A 17,312-nucleotide genomic window follows, 5' to 3' on the forward strand; every position below is an offset into this window, starting at 1 on the left:
GGAGATGGGATTACGGTAGCAAATATCTGTCTGGGGACGGGAAAACACCTCTTATCAACAGGGTGCCTGAATGAAATGTATTTGTATACCTAACCTTAACTGTACCCCACAAAACCGTAATAAAAAATATTGATTATTGATGAAAAAGATAAAATAAAGAACATGATCAAGAAAGTGAAAAGACAATCCCCAGAAAGGAAAAAAAATAAAATTGCTACCCTAAAAAAAGACATAAATCCAGAATACATAAAGAATTCTTACAGCTCAATAATAAAAAAGGCAATGACCCATTTAAAAAATTGGCAAGGGATCTGAATAGATAGTTCTTGCAAAAAGGTATGCAAATGGCCAGTAGGCACAAGAAAAGATGTTCAACACCATTGCTCATTAGGGAAGTATAAACCATGAGCACAAAGACCACTTCACACCTACTTAGACGGCTGTGGCAAAACAAAAAAATGTATGCAGTTGGTCCTATGTATTCATGGGTTCTCTATCCATGGATTCAATCAACCTTGGGTAGAAAATATTAAAAAAAAAAGGAAAAGAAGGAAAAGAATGGTTGCATCTGAACTGAACATGCACAGACTTATTTTCTATCCATCGTTCCCTAAAAGTATATAGTATGACAACAATTTACATAGCATTTACATTGTATTAAGTTCCTTTTTAATGAGTCTCACTCTGTCGCCCAAGCTAGAGTGCAGTGGCATGCTCACAGCTACCTCAGCCTCGACCGGCTGGGCTCAGGAGATCCTTCCACCTCAGCCTTTCAAGTAGTTGCAACCACAGGTATGCACTATGTGCCCAGCTGATTTTTCTATTTATTGTATTTTCGCCATGTTTCTCAGGCTGGTCTCGAGCCCGAGCTCAGGCAATGCTCCCACCTCTGCCTCCCAGTGCTGGGATTACAGGCGTGAGCCATCACACCTGGCTGTATTACATATTATAAGTAACCTAGAGATGACTTAAAGTATGTGAGAGAATGTGCATAGTTTATATGCAAATACTATGCCATTTTATATCAGGGACTTGAGCATCTGTGAATTTAGGTATCCTCAGAAAGTCCTGGAACCAATCTCCCTTGACTACTGAGGGGAAACTCTATTTGGTCTTTGTTCCGAGTTCAAGGCACACAGCTCCTAAAACCCTTGGAATTTCCTAAGTGATAAGACTGTCTTTTGTTATTCACATGGAGCACTTTTCAGATCACACCTGAGTTTATGCTAATGAGATGACTCCTAGTGGGCCCCTTGATCGTTTCAGGGTGAGTGCTGGTTGCCAAGGGAACCAACCACATGACTCGAGGGTAGGAACTGTCAGCCCCGGAATCCTCCAGGGAGAGGACTGGGGATGGAGATTGAAATCAATCGGAAAATGGCCAGTGATTTAATCAATCTTGCCTACTTAATGAAATTTCAAAGAAAACACTGAGACAACGAGGGAAGAGAGCTTCCGGGTTGGTGAACACATTGATATGCTAGGAGGGCAACATGTGTTGGCACTCCACAAGGAGAGGGCATGGAAGCTCTGGTTTCCACCCCCAGACTTTGCCCTGCCCATCTCTTCTGTTGGTTGGTTATAACTTGTATCCCTTATAACAAGACTTAATTGGTAAGCATAGCACTTTCCTGAATCCTGTGAGTCACTCTGTTGAATGATCCACCTTGAAATTTGCAGCCCATCAGTTAAAAGGATAGGTGGCCTGAGGACCCTGTTTACTCTGGTGTCTGAAGTAGGGGCAGCTTTGTTGGACAGAGCACTAAACCTTCGAGTCTGATGCTAACCCCAGATAGTTCGTGTCAGAATTGAACTGCATTGTAGGACACCCAGCTGATATCAGGAAACTGGAGAATTGATTGTGGTCTGGAAAACCAAACAATCGCTGCACTCAAAAAGACTGACAGTAGCAAGAGTTGGTGAGGATGTGGGGATCCTTCGGTGGTGGGAATGTAAGGTGGTGCAGCCACTTTGGAAAACAGTTTCTCAAAATGTTAGACATAGAGTTCCCATAGGGCCCAGCAATTCTATCTCCTAGAGACTGTAAACTGAATAAGTGACTAAGGCATGTCTCCATTGGTTTTTGATGTCGATTTTGCCAAGGTTTGGGACACACCAGGAAAAAGAAACACAAACCACAGCAGCATCTGTGATCCAGGCTTTTCTCCAGAATGGGTTTTGAGGACTTCAGTATTTAAAGGGGAAGGAGCCAGCAGAAGGGAAAGGAGAAAACGGGGCGGAGCCTTTCATGATTGGGAGGCTTTGACTAGCACTCAGTGAGTTCACACTTTACCGACGAAAGAAGGGGTGGGGGAACCGTCAGTTATTTGTTGTCTTGCACTCAGTAAATCTACACTTCCTGTAAGACAAAGGGAAGAAGTCAATTATGTATCTGTCTTGGGGCAGGCAGAGGATGATTTCTGGTCTTGTCCTGGTCCGTACCTGTGAAGGTAAACAGTTAACTTACCTTGTCAGGGGAGATCCAATATAACTCTGCTCTAGGGCTAGTCAGGAAATGCATTCCGAAGGATTTGGGGGCCCACAAGGACTTTCCTTGAGAGCAATTTGGGAGCGAGGCCATGGGGCAGGGAGGTGACCTTCCCTGCCAAAGCATCTGTCTGTTTGGGAAGGCCATTTTTTGGTGTGTGACTCACGTCCCGAGCTCAACTCTCTGTGGCTCAGCGAGTTTGGGTCCTCAGATTCTGCTTTCTTTCACAGTATATATAAAAAATAAAATGAAAACGCAGAAACTTGTCCGTGAGTGTTCATAGCAGCATTATTTATAATAGCCAGAAAGTGGAAACAGCTCGAATCTTCCACTGACAAATGGCTTCCTGCTCATGGAGAAGTTGCCTCACACATTCTAGAGCGGCCTGAAAGCAAGAACACTGTGTCTGGGGCAAGTTGACGCTTTGCCACCACTTGTGTGTGTGGTCCTCACACAAGGTCCTCTTGTTCGAACCAAATCTGATGTCTCCCAGGGTCCAAGAAAACCCTCTGCCAAGTGGAACAGTGTTGTTTCACATCTCAGGAATCAGAGGCTCGATTTCCAGTAAAAATGCTGCTCACGAAACCACTTGACCCGAAATGCTCAGCTCCATTTCCTGAAGACTCACCAGGGCCACAAGATGGAGAAAGTAATCATTCTTCTCGGAGTCACCGCAATAACTCGCTGGAAGTTCCTGCTGTTTCTAAATCCACAAGTGTGAGCCCGAAAGCATCTGGCCTTGAGTATCCCTTTGGTGATTACAATTCCATTGTCAGCTTGAAGAGGGGTTGGGCAGAGGAAAGGAGAGGGCCTGCTGTCCTTTCAGGAAGCGCAAGTCTGCAAAACAAGAAAACGACCCCGGACCTCACCCTTCTTGAGATATCCACAGGTGACACTTGGTGCATATGCTACCAATGATACACGTGTGCGTCTGTGTGTGAAGAGTATATTATTTTACAAAAATGAAATAAGACCTTAAATTTGTTGCCTGTATTAGTCACTGAGCAATATATGATGAAAACCGAGGCCAGGTGCGGTGGCTCAAGCCTGTCATCCCAGCCCTTTGGGAGGCCAAGGCGAGTGGATGGCCTGAGTCACAGGTTCGAGATCAGCCTGGGCAACTTGGCCAGACCTTGTTTCTACAATAAATAAAAAATTAGCATGTGCCTTTAGTTTCGGCTCCTTGGAAGGCTGAGGTGGAAGCATCACCAGAGCCCAGCAGGTTGATGCTGGGGTGGCCGTGAGTGTGCTAGCTACTGCACTCCAGCCTGGGCGACCGAGTGAGATTCCAATTCATAAAAGAAAAATAAAATATTTTGGCCAGGCATTGTGGCTCAGTCTGTCATCCCAGCACTTTGGGAGGCTGAGGTAAGGGGACTCCCTGAGCCTGTAAGTTCGAGACCATTCCGGGCAAATTGGTGAGACCTCATCTCTACAATAAATCAAAACTTAGCCAGGCATGGTAGTTCTGGCTACTTGGAAGGCTGAGGCGGAAGGATCACTGGAGCCCATCAGGTCGACCCTGGGGTGGCCGTGAGCATGCCACTGCAGTCAGCCTGGGCGACAGAGTGAGACTCCAATTCTAAAAAAAAAAAAAGAAAGAAAAAGAAAAAAGAAAAGAAAACCTATTGATATCATTTAAAATGAGTTTCAAAGATGTAATATATTCCACTGTATAACTTTATCTGCGTTTTACTCATCTCCTCTGGTTGAATACTTGAGACTTTAGTTGGTCTTGGTCGTCCACTATGACAAGTCTTCAGTGAATATCCTCTGTGGAGCGTTCCAATATCTAAGCTCCAGATAGTCCGTGGCCTCTTCTGGCTGCTGTGTTACATCATAGGAGACAGGGTATGCACCTTCTTATAATTCTTAGCTAGACTTGGAAACCTGGGTGGCTGGTTGACCAGGAGTCTGGGCAAGTGATCAGGAGTCTAGGCGAATGTTGTCTCCTTTAAATGTTGAGACATCGGCATGGGATAACACTCCTTGAGAGCCAAGGGTGCTTCAGACACTTTCTAAAAGATCACATGCCAGATGTCCACTTTACAGAAGAGGAAGCTGAGGCCCAGAGTAAGCCGCAGAGCTTGTCCTTTCACACGACACTGAAGCTGGGAGGAGCAATGAGGCTGGAACAGCCTTGGCCAGGTGGGAAATAAAACTGCCTTTTCCCAATTTATGAATCTCACACATTTTTGGAGTGGACACAAGGCCTCCGGTCAGGCCCTTGCAATGTGTTCACATGGTTGTATGCTTTAGTGAAATTTGCCACAGTAAAATTATTTTTGCATTTTTTCTTAAGAAGGGTCCATCATTGTGTCTGCCTCAGGCCACACAAACCAAGGCAAGTAGTACCAGAGGGCTAAGGCAGAGAAGATGTCACCCTTTCCTCTTCCCTCCAGGCACTGACTTGGGAATAAACAAAAAAGATTCCAAAGCTCGCTCAGTGAGGGGACAAATGTACAGAAAACCGGACAGGCTGAGGAGGCACATGACACCTGTCGAGGGATTGGAGTCTTCTTCCTCGGCCATGAAGCCCACAGGAGCTATCCAGGCCATGGAGAGACCCTAGCACTGAGGAATGTTCTTCAACCCTGCTCATCACGTGGCCATCTTTGCACTTTAACAAAGGGATTTCACAAAGGAGCACGGCTCACAGGTACTCAGGTTCTGGCTTTCGATAGACTCTCCTTGTTATTCAGGCCCGGATGTAGAGACAAATGACACATATATTTGAAAAGAGCCCAAACCACCAGCACATCACATCTCGCATCGCTCCTGCTTCCAAATGCAACAAGGCGTTATGGCACAGAGAAAGGCTGAGAAGGAAGAAAAGGTGCATCACCAAAACTCCAGGCTCCTGGCTGGTGGTGCTCACAGGTAAAGTCAGCTCAGGGGCTGACCCTGGAGAGCTCTTCTCTCCAGATGCACAGACATCTTGAAGATGTGCCTTAATTAGCTATAACAAAGTTGCCCTTTAGCTGGAGACTGCCATAGGTTGTTTGACAAAAGATTTAGCTGTGGTGGGGAAAGATTTCTGGGCCTAAATAAAAGTAATTACAACCAACCCTTTTGAAAACGTAGAGATTTGGTTTTTAAACCAATATCCTTTTGCTACATTTCAAGCTCATTGGCTTCAATTCTAAAATTATACCTACCTCTGATGAAGACCCCTATCTCAGCTCCATAGTCCTGCTTGGCAAAGCAATACATTTTGTTGTTCAATAGCCCTCTCCAGGCAACGTTTTTCTCCTTATGGTTTGCACCTTCAGGCAGATCTGAGTGGTCTACTGACTGTCATAGAAGCAAAGCGGCCCTGCCCAAAACAGTGTTTGTGTAAGGAGGAAGTCTGAATCATCAGCTGCAGGGAGTTTTCACCTACCCAGCACACACATGATATGTTGGGGGGGTCTGTGAAGATAACATAAAGGCCGCATTTGTCCTTGTCCTCCCATGGGACATGGTGGCTAGACATAAGCCAGTCACTGCACTGGCCAGAGGCACAGCCCGGGCCGGTCCGGGCCTCAGAACTAAACCCCAATCTGCAGTGGGTTACATACCTGCTTCCAAGGCCAAGGCACCAGTCCCTGCAGCAGAGGCAGGCCATAGGGCCAGGGAGTCGATGTGGTGCTGACAGTGGCCCTGAGGGGTGCAGCCTGACACAGCAGGAGATTCCACCCGAGGCCAAGAGAGGGGTCTGGGATCCCATGGTCCGGTGAGCTGATGGCCCATCCCGTGGGGTTAACTTACGAATGGAGTTATGCAAGAGGAAACCGAACCTCTGAAAGGTTCTGGAACGAGTCCCAGGTGGCACGGCAAGGAAGTTGGCGGCATAAGGGCTTCTTCTCCAATCCAGGCCAAGAGGCAAATCTGCATGAAGCCGTGAGAGGAGTGAGCTCCACAAACCTGGGGCCCAGGAAGCCAAGAGCTGGGGCTGGAGACGCTGTTGAAGGAGGGTTCGAGGGAGCAGGAACGTCTGGGCCACAGAGGCACTCCAAGCACGGGAGCACTGGCAGGATACGCTTGGTTTGATGCCTGGTGACAAAAGCCACAGAAACAAAGAGGTGAAGACCGTCAGCCTCTGGGTCTTGCTTAGTCTGCTTGGGCGCCATCACCAAGCAGCGTGGACAGGGTGGCTCACAGAGGAGAAATGCATCTTCTCACAGTCCTGGAGGCTGGAGATCCAAGATCAAGGGGTAGCAGGGTTGGTGTCTCGTGAGATCACTCTCCTCGGTGTGCAGATGACCATTTTCTCCCTGTGTCCTTACAGCGTCATCCCTCTGGGTGTGTCTGTGTCCTCATCTCCTTCCTATAAGGACACCAGTGAGATTGGATTAGGCCCACCCATATGACCTCACTTCAGTGCGAGGGCCTCTTGGAAGGCCCCGTCTCTAAATATAGTCACACTATGAGGTAACGGGCGTTAGGACTCCAGCATGAGTCTGGGGCAAGGGAAGGAGACAATTCAGCCCATAACACCGACAGAGGACAGATGGGCTTTGGTAATGGCTGCCCGGGGCACCAGTGATGGTGGCTACCACTGTGGGGAAGGGAGGATGTCAAGGGCTGGCCCTTTCCCTTCTGGCTGGACATCCAGCACCACGTCTTCCGTGAGAGTCGGGTTTTCAAGGAGAGGGATGTCCAGGCTCCCTGGGCCTCCATTGTGGAAGGTGTTTTCTGTCCGTCTTCTCATTTAACCCTCGGTGCAGCCCAGAGAGTTAGGGATGACCCCTGTTTCTGTAGATGGGCGAGAAGAGCTCAGTGAGGAGGATTTGCCTAAAGCCACACAGCCTACACATGCCAGAGCGGCACGAACGAGCTTTAATTCGCCTTTCTACAAAGCCCACACGTGCCCTCTGCTGTGGACGGAATGCTTGCGTCCCCCCAAATTCAGATGTTGAATCCCAGCTCCCCACATGATGATATTAGGAAGAGGGGTCGTTGGGAGGTGACCGGGTCACGAGGACAGAGCCTCATGAATGACCCTGAGAGAAGAGGTCCCTGAGCGCTCACCCTCCCGCCATGTGAGGACATAGCAAGAAGGCGCCATCTATGAACCTGGAAGCCAGACCTTACCAGACAGTATCTTCTGGCGCCTTGGTCTTGGACTTTTAGCCCCCAGACTGTGAGGAACAAATGTTTCTTGTTTATAAGTCACCCAATTGGTGATATTTTGTTCCAGCAGCCCAAGCAGACTACAACATCATTCTGTTACAGCCACTTAGAGAAAATCCTCAACATGTCGGATCTGACTTTCAGAACTTTCTCCTTCTCTCCCCCACACACCAAGATCGCGTAGCCCAAGCCACTCACCTGGCCCGCCAACCCGCACGTGACCTCGCCTCCCCACCCCATGCACATTGTCCCCTCCATCTAGTGCGGCCCGCCCACCAACTCAGCTCAGGTGTCACCCACTAGGTGAGGCTACTCACACCCTGAGCGGATTGCCTCTCTTCCTGCAGCACCTTGCTCGGGCTTCTAGGATGGAACTAATCACATTTCAGTGAAACCTTTGTTGACAACATCCTCACTACCAGGCTTCTTGTTGGGCTGGGGTGGAGTGTGGCTCATCTCCCCATCGTTAGTGGAGAGCCCAGTGCTGGCACATAGTCTTGGGCAGAGAGAGATTTTGGAGTGAATGTGTATGCACACGCTACGTGCCTTCCACATCCGGGGCTCACACCAGCCCTGGGAGCTTCTTTGTGGCAGTGTGCAGCCACATGAGCTCCTAGAAGCAATTTGGCCTCTCCCTCAGGAAGGAGACCCATGCTGACCCGAGTTTTCGACCCATGCCCTTCATGTCGCCTGGTCTCCCACTGGGCCTTCCTGAAGAGCTCCAAGCAGTTCTCTTGCGGGTCCATGCCCAGCCCACAGCCCAGACCTGCCGTCCACCTTCCATCCCAGGCCTGCCTTGGTTTCACAGCGCCTCTTCCTGGGCTGCCCATTCCTGTTGCCCTGACGCAGTGCCCTCTACCCACCCCCAACTCCCCCACACCCAGTCCTGGACTTGTTGATGGCCTGTGAGAAATCATGATTCCAGGCTGAGAAAGATGCCATGAGCGGAGGCCGCCAGAGGAAACTTCCTTTCACAAGCTGGCCTCAAACCCAGCTGCCCTAGTAGGGAAGGTACAAGCACTTTCCAAGTGGGTTTCCATCTCTGTGAGCTGTCTAACAGAAGACACCTGCATCCACTAAACAGCATGCAGAAGGATTCCAGGGGAATGCTTATGGTATCACCTTGTGATTAAAAAGAAGCTTACAATACAACATATGCGATATGATCTCATCTCTGCATACACACACACACACACAACACACACACACGCATACCCACACATATATATGTAGAATCAAAACTGAAAAGCAACCACTCTAAAATTTTATCACCATTATTTTCCAGTGGAATTTCAGTTCATATTTAGCTTTGAAAAACACTTATCTGTGCCTTCTAAATTTTCTGTGGAAGACAGGCATTATTTTGCAATGAGATGTAAAACAATATAAAGTTACTTTCAAATCCCCAAATAAGATTATTTTATTGTATACATTTTACAGATATGAGTACTTACGCTAAATGAGAGTCTTAGTGTCACATTAGAATCTAAACAATTTTTGAGATTGTGCCAAATTTATATACACACACACACACATACACACACACGTATATTTTCTTAATGGAGTCATGGTCTCACTATATTGTCTAGGCTGGTCTCAGACTTCTGGCCTCAAACGATCCTCCCACCTTGGCCTCCCAAAGTGTTAGGATTACAGGCATGAACCACCATGCCTGGCCCAAAATTTATATTCCTATGAATTGACTGTACATTTACAAGTGGAGAGGTGACAGACGTTAGAAAGTTCTCTGATTTGCATGCTTTTTTAATCCATTTTCCCATGTTTCTCTGGTCGTATAGTAGAAAAGGTGAGAGGCAGGTAAATGTCTATGTGAGCAGGCACTGGGACAGCCCATCTGGGGGCAGCCCTGTGTCCGGGGCGCACACCAGCCCTGGGAGCATCTGTGTGGCAGCGTGCAGTCACGTGGGCTCCTAGAAGCGATATCGGCCTCTCCCTCAGGAAGGAGACCCACGCTGACCTGCGTTTTCCTACCCTCCCAAGAGCCCACTCCTGCACTCCATCCCCAGCCTCTGGGGGTGGGGAGCCCAGACCCAGTTAACAGCTTTCTGGTATAGAGTATAGCAAGGGAGCTTGAACCCTGCCACATCCCACGGTTTCTAGTCAACCCAGGGGAGATGGGTCCTGGCCACGCCAGCCTCTGAGCAAGCTGGCTGCCCCACAGCCATGCCCTTTCTCCCTCTGCCGTCTTTCTTTCCAACTCTCTGCTTCCCCTTTGAGCAGATCAACAAGCCCATGGCCTCCAGAGGTCCAGCTGGCAACTCGGAGTCCTCCTGGGGAGGCTACCCTGTGCCTGGGGCAGGGGATGCTGCAAAGCTGACGTCTTTCTTCGGGTGCCCCCTCGCCCGAGTCGCCCTCAGCTTGCACACTCTTTAGGGACCACCCTCCCGTCTCCCCTGATGGAAGGAACCTCCAACCTTTGAGAAGTTGTACCCTTAAAGCCCCCTTCACTGGGCATAGTGGAAAGAAAGGAATTAATTGCCTCTTGCCCTGAGCACAACACCTTCCACAGGGGCACCCCCAGGGGCCCCTTCCCTGTCTCTTCCCCTCTGGGTCTCTTCTTACAGACAGAGAGGGAGCGGTGAGTGTCGGGAGAGCCAGTGCTGCTGCCTCTTTTAAACCTCAGAGGTGCCAGTCCAGGTTTCAGCAGTCTTTTGGGAGTAAGAGGCGCTCGAGAGATTTGGCTCCAATTCTAGGACAAGAGAATAAAGCACAGTCGACATTCGTGGGGAGGAGGAGACGCTGCCTCTGGGCCAGAAAGCCCAGGGAGGGATCATGGGAAAACGTAGGAGGCATGAAGTTCCTGAGCTCCTGCTCAGAGCGAAGGTGAGGAGTGGTCTCACACAGAGAAGGTTGGGGCCAGAGGGGAGTCAACATGACCTCTGTTTTGCTTAGGGTCACATGAAATATCTGTCTGGGTGTCCTGATCTTCTCTGTGTGCCTCCTGTACAGGAGGTAGCCCATGTCACAGAAGACACATGGAACACTGGGAGGACTGTCCTTCACGGGGGTGGACAGCACCACTGAGGAAGTGGGTTTCTGAGCCAAAGGCCTGCCCTCTGCAGGAACGGCAAATATGATTTGAAAGTAGAAACCGGGGCCAGCTGCCTCCCGGACCCCTCCCAGGCCCTCCAGCCCCACAGGTGAGGACGCTGTCCCGAATGGTGGCAAATGGCTTTGAACGTGCAAGGTGTGTATTAATAATCCCGCAGATCTCTCTGCTGCTATATAAGTGCTAAGTAGAACAGAAACTGCTTTGGAGTGCTCTCTCACCTGAATGATCGCCCAGATACAACTGCCTTGGAGAAGTCATCAACACAACTTTTAAAATAGAGCAGGCTCAGCCCTTTCAGTTCTGACCACAAGACAAAATGTATCGCACCAAAGGTTAAACGCCAATTGATTAAGGGCTTTCTCTGGCTCCCTCCGGGATTCTGGAACCTCCTCTTTAGGTCTGTGAAGCTCAGATTAGACACTAGGTTGCTTTTTCTGTGTGGTTGCTGCAGCTGTTGAGTGGGGTATTCCCCCCCGCCCCCACAGGTGAGTAGAGCAGAATTGGATTTTACATACGTTATTTGAAATGCCAACTAAGGTGAATAAAATGCAATTCTCACCTACTCAAGTTGCCTCCATAATAATTCTGGGGACATGGAAAGATTCAGTGCTCTTAGCTTGACTAACTCTAAGAGTCTCATTTTCCCAGAGTTCCTCTCGGTTTTAGTGGTGCATATATTGTTATTCTCCATATTTAAAGATGGCTGTGTGCGTGCATTTGATGTGGAGGCGTTTGTACTTGCTGAACTCTCTCGATGTCTTCTTGCAAGGCAGCCCTACACCGCCTTGCTTTCTGGCCACAGCAGAGCAGGACAGAAGTCTGCACGGAGACCTCTAACCCTGATGGTCTTCCTAAACCTCCCCCTCCCCTTCATTTTCACCTTCACTAATACTCCATCCCACATCTCACATGCTCTGGACCCTTCCTCTTATTCCCATGTGTTTTGTGGTGGTTGTTTCTGAGATGGGGTTTTTCTCACCCAGTCTGGGTTACTGTGGTATGATCATAGCTCACTGCAGCCTCAACCTCCTGGGCTCAAGCAATTCTTCTGCCTCAGCCTGCGAAGGAGCCAGGACTACAGTTACGTGCCACGACACCTGACACCTTGTGGTCATATGTTTGAAGTCTAGCTTTGGGTCCGTGACCCCAAGGTAGGGCTTATCGCGTGTTCCTCCAGCTCCTCATTCATATCTCTGCACTCTTATACTCATGTCAGACTCCTCCTGTGAAAAAACAAGTTCCTTCTTATCTCCTTTCTTCCATCCATCTCTCTTTTCCTAATTCTGTCTCGAATTGTGATATCATGAAACTTCATCAGCTTAAAAGAAGGACATTTGAAATCCCTTGGCTAGTCTTATTTCTGACGTAGTGCCTCAGGAAATTGAAGGAATGCCTAGAAGAAATGCTACCGGCGGCCTCAACTTGACCAACAGGAAAAAATATGGACCGATGAAGAAGAAGTGGCCGGAATCCTAGCAGGATGCCACCGTTTCGTTTTTTGGCCAGAATAGTATCTTCATCGTCCCTCCAAAATAAACACAGAATCACTATCAAAAATCCAAGAAATAAAGAAAAGCAGAAAAAGGAAAGCAACAGACCACTCAAAATCCTAATACCCACTAATAATGTGTGAAAGCTTGATGAGGTCATTCCAAACATCCCGTTGTCTCTCTTTATAAAAAGATAAATAGATGGTTAGAAAATGCTGCTTTCAAAATGTTAGTTCTCTAAATATCCCATCATGTTTAAGAACGAAGACTACAACAGTCATTGCAAAGTTGAAGTCATTTCTTTGAACTATATGTTTTAGTTTCCATATCCAGGCAATACTGATCACTCGCTCTGACAGGGGCGATGTTGGGCAATCCTGTGCCTTCCTTCAATGTCTCCCCGTTCCCACCTCCCAATGGTTGATCTGCGTGCTCTCATCACTTTCAGAGAGTCCTAGAATATTCCTGTTCTCTTGTTCAGTTCTAACTCCTCAGGAGCTTAAGCTTAGTTCTACAGTTAAATGAACTCAGTTTTTAGCATCAGGACTGGGTTTGTAAGCACAGCTTATCCATTCCTAAATTCTTTCTTTTTTTTTGAGTTGGAGTCTCACTCTGTCACCCAGACCGGAGTGCAGTGGCACACTCCCGGCCACCGCAACCTCGACCTGCTGGGCTCCGGCGATCCTTCCGCCTCAGCCTTCCAAGTAGCTGGAACTACAGGCTTGCTCTACCACGCCCAACTGATTTTTTTATTCATTGTAGAGATAGGGGTCTTGCCAAGTTGCCCGGGCTGGTCTTGAACCCGTGGGCCCAGGCAATCCATTCGCATCGGTCTCTCAAAGTGCTGGAATGACAGGCTGAGCCACCGCGCCCGGTCCATTCCTAAATTCTTAATGTTGATTCACATCTTGAGTAGTTGAATTTTATCACTGGTAAATTTTTTTGTTTGTTTGTCTGTCTATCTGTTTGTTTGTTAATCAAGAAGCACATGAAGCACATATATTCTGAACTTTTCAAGTTCGCAAATGGCCATCTGCTGTCACTATACTTCAGGGACAAGATACTGTTCTTGAGTAGTCTTTCCTTCAGAATTGAATGGATATGGCTCCATTTCCTCCTGATGCCTTTCTTTTTTAAAAATGAGTTTGTATTCATATTAAGTTTGCCAGTGATCCAAATGCTCATGGGGAACATGTTTATGATTTGAGGGTTATATTTTCTTCTGGACTGGATTTTTCTTCTGCATTTTGAACTCTCTGTGATGTCCCTCTTTTTCACTCACACGTGTGCTGGGTGGTGGAGGGGGTTTGCATAGTTGCCAGGCCACTCCCTTACACCTTGCTCACTTTTTACATGTTCGCTTCTGTCCAGTCCTCCTTTTTAAAAAATACATCAAGAGTGAATTATCCTCGATGTACATCTCACCTTATCCCTTATCTGGAACTGATTCGTTCCATCTTCCCTCCAGAGTTGCAATTAGTGGACCGGATCTTGCTTTCTATCCACTTTTCTGAGGTCTGAAGGCATGGGTGTGGGGGGGAGGCTGGTACCGGGGACCTGGACTCCGATTTCTCTCTTCAGAGAGCTCATGAAATGCCCCGTGTATAAACGCCCACCTCCTTCTGAGAGCTCGTGAAATGCCTTGTACTCAATGCCCACTTTGTCCACCTGGAGAGATGCCCCATGCCTGGGAGCTCCTGCCACTCACTCCCTGAGCTCTGGCACTCTGACCATTCGGTTTTACCCTGTTGGCGCGTGTAACATTCAACAGAAGGAGAGTGTGAGCATTTCAGACAGGGACCCCAGAGCTTTCCAGTCTTGCGATGACACATTTTTATAAACATTGCTAAGCATTTACTCTGTCAAAGGAGGCAAACAGGCAGGATGGAGGGCCCTCTCGTTCCCCGCTGCCTTCAACCTTCACCGCCTCTCGCCCTCGGCCGCCTGCTTTCCTCACCCTGTGAGCCTTGACCAACAGACAAACGGCAAGGCTTCCGGAAGCCCTTCTGGAAAATACTGTCTAGCAGTCACCAGGACAGAAATGCTCCAGCAGTCCTGAGTGAGAAGCATGAAACTGGGACAACCTCCAACTGCAAGTTTCACAGTAGTACCAGATGGAAACTTGTGCCTGGCCCCAAATCACTAGGATACATCCGCCTGGCTCTCCACTCTATGTGACTACAACTCTGCTTTGACCGGGGAATTACCTGGTCTTCAAAGGCTTCTTGAACACATCAGAGGAATGAACCTTTGACCTCTATCGGAGTGGCTTCAGTTATTTTCTTTGGACAACTTTCTGGCGGGCCTCATGTCCAGGACTGGCATGCAGAGGTAGATGAGACATGCTCCAGGTGAGGAAGACAAACGCCAGCGAATAAGCAGAGTGCAGAAATGTGAACATGGGCTTTCCTTTCTTAAAGTGTTGACATAGGAATCAAATCGATTATCAGGAAAATGTGACACCTCCACAAAAGAATTTCAATGCACTAATACACCACACAGGACAAAACCCCAGAGACGAGACTAGGGTGAGAGCCTGAGGTGAGGCCAGCTGGAACCCCCATCTATAGCAGCCATGTGTCCAAGTGCAGGTCTAGTTCCAGATGGGCTCCCAAAAGTGCTCTTGAATTTTGTTCAACAGTGTTTTCTTATCATTGGAACAGCAAGAACATTCGGTTCCCATGTGTCATCCACAGAATCTTCTGCGAGATCACATCTCAGGGAAGCCCCGTCTCCTCTCAAGCCGGCTGTCCTGCACTGTCCTCAGAAACTGTCCCCAGCAGCGTGATCCTCCGGAAAGCCGCCACTGACAGCTACTGTGGTGTCTGCTAGGGCAGCACACACTGCTCTACCCATTGCAGGGACCGTGTGTTGAATAGAAGGATGAGACAGGGATAAATTCTTCTAAATCCCTTGAGTCGTCCCAGGAGTTTATTTGTGGGTTGACTGATTTGTTCTGATGGATGGCTCTACCCAGTGTGGCTCACTTAATCTGACACTGCCGAGCTTTGTGAAAAGGAGTGATCAGCTGGTGAGCGAAACATGACTCAATTGTATTTAGGTTCCCATTGATCTCAATGGCCAGATGCCCTGAACGGGTTTAGAGGCACAGTTGCTTTGGGCAAATAAATAGAATTTGATTTTCCTGTGGAGCAAAAAAAAAAAAATAGGCAAAATCTTACTCTAACCAACTCTCAATGAACTCCTAATAGAAGGTTCTGTAATTGCTGAAAGAGGAAGCTTAGAATTCAATGGTGCAACTAATCACTGCACCTGCAGAGAAGAGATGGGAGGGTAAATGTTGCTTTTCTCTTACAGGAATAATGACTTCAGCCCAATTCCTCTGGTGTTCCTTGAAAAACAATGGCAGCCATCCTGAAAATATTCAGAAAAGCTACACTAACTCTTGGAAATGTTCAGAAAAACTATACTAGCTAATCTGCTAATACTGGTTATCAGATTAACTGAAAGAAAACTTCAAGCATGTGAGTAGAATTAGGACCAGTCGTGGTCACGGTTTACTTGGCTTTCTTTCAAAGCCAGTCAAGAACCCATTTTCCTGTCTTTCAAATGCCAGATCATTCACCAATGTGAAGCCTCTTCTGTGACAAAATGAGCCTCCGCCCAGGGAAGCCCACTGACAGAAGCTTCCTGCAAATGATCTCTGCTGTCATTTTCCTGGGTCACTGCTTACAGAATACCATTTGTGCCAAACGGGTAGGAAGGAAAAAGCATGAATTTCTTCTTGGAAGGGACGTGCGTTTGGGGGGGCTCAGCACCATCCCAAGGCAACTACTGGCTTCTTAACATCCAGGAGAGGACTTCCATCTTCTCAACTCTCACCTTCCTGGGAGTTCTAGTCATTGAGCAGAAACCCATGGGCTGATTCCAGTAAAGGAGGAAGAGGTGTCCTTGTCAAGACAGAGAGAGGCTCACTGGAATCCAGTTCATGTCAAGACTAGAAGAAGGTCCACGTCCCCCTCCGCCCTGTGACTGCAAGCAGCAATACGGGGGCACTAACAACATTTTGGAGTGTGTGTCCCCCGGTCTGTTTGTGAGGTAGTACTGCGTTCTGTTGTATGGCATCTTGAGATCTGGTGCGACGGTAGGAAGAAGGGGAGAGATGTGAAGACTTGGTGTGCTGGTGTGGAAGGATGAACGTCAGGCCTTTGGAGAGAATTTGTTGCTCTGTTTCTGAGTTTTAGGGTGGGAAAGGGAGCTGCAGCAGAATCCAGCTTGGAAATCTATCTGGTATGCACTCTCCTAGGTCTCACTTGGCTTTATTTTTTGTGCTCCTCTATTTCTCCCATCGTTGGTGACTTATTGAGGGCCTATGGCATGTTTAGTTTTGTGAGAGATTCCAGAAAAATGCCACACATCATCCTCATTCTTGACATTCTTATTATTTGGTCTGGGAACCAAGAGAATAATATGAGTAGCTAGGACTACAGGCGTGAACCTTTTAAAATCCTTTTGCAGAGACAGGGTCTTGCTATGTTGCCCAGGCTGATCTTGAACTCCCGGTCTTAAGTGATCCTCCTGCCTCAGCCTCCCAAAGCGTTGGAATTACAGACATGAGGCATCGCACCCAGTCTCACAGAGGCATTTTGAAACGAGTAAAGAGGTGAATGTTGAGGCTTGTAGAGATTATCAACTTTCCCACAATAGATTTTGGTTAGGTAAAAGAGAAGGAAGTGGTCATCCACCATGGGGAAAACTGAATGCCACAGCTATACACACATGCACACCCACCCACACACACCCCACCACACAACACACCAACACACACATGTGCACGCATGCATAGCACACACATACACACTGCACACGCACACACACCACACATGAACTTAAGGACCCGGGGCACTACCCTCAAAGCCAACTGAAGAGAATTGGTGCAAAGGAACCACAGAGTGAACCCCCAGAGAGCTGAGCCACCTGGAGAAGCTGAGGCAAAACATCAAAATTCAGGGCCAGTTGGTACAGTACACGTGTGGAAAACAAGAAAGAGGACAGAAACTGGAAATAAGCCAAAGTGGGACCAGAGAAAACCAGAATGTAGCAGGGGTGAGATCAGGAGTAAACATCCTACAAGACACTCTTCAAACAGCGTGACCGGGATGGTGGCTTACCGCAATTGGTCACT

This window comes from Carlito syrichta, unplaced genomic scaffold (genome assembly GCF_000164805.1).
Source record: "Carlito syrichta isolate Samal-C Ts95f unplaced genomic scaffold, Tarsius_syrichta-2.0.1 Scaffold165621, whole genome shotgun sequence".
In the NCBI taxonomy this organism is placed as follows: Eukaryota; Metazoa; Chordata; class Mammalia; order Primates; family Tarsiidae; genus Carlito; species Carlito syrichta.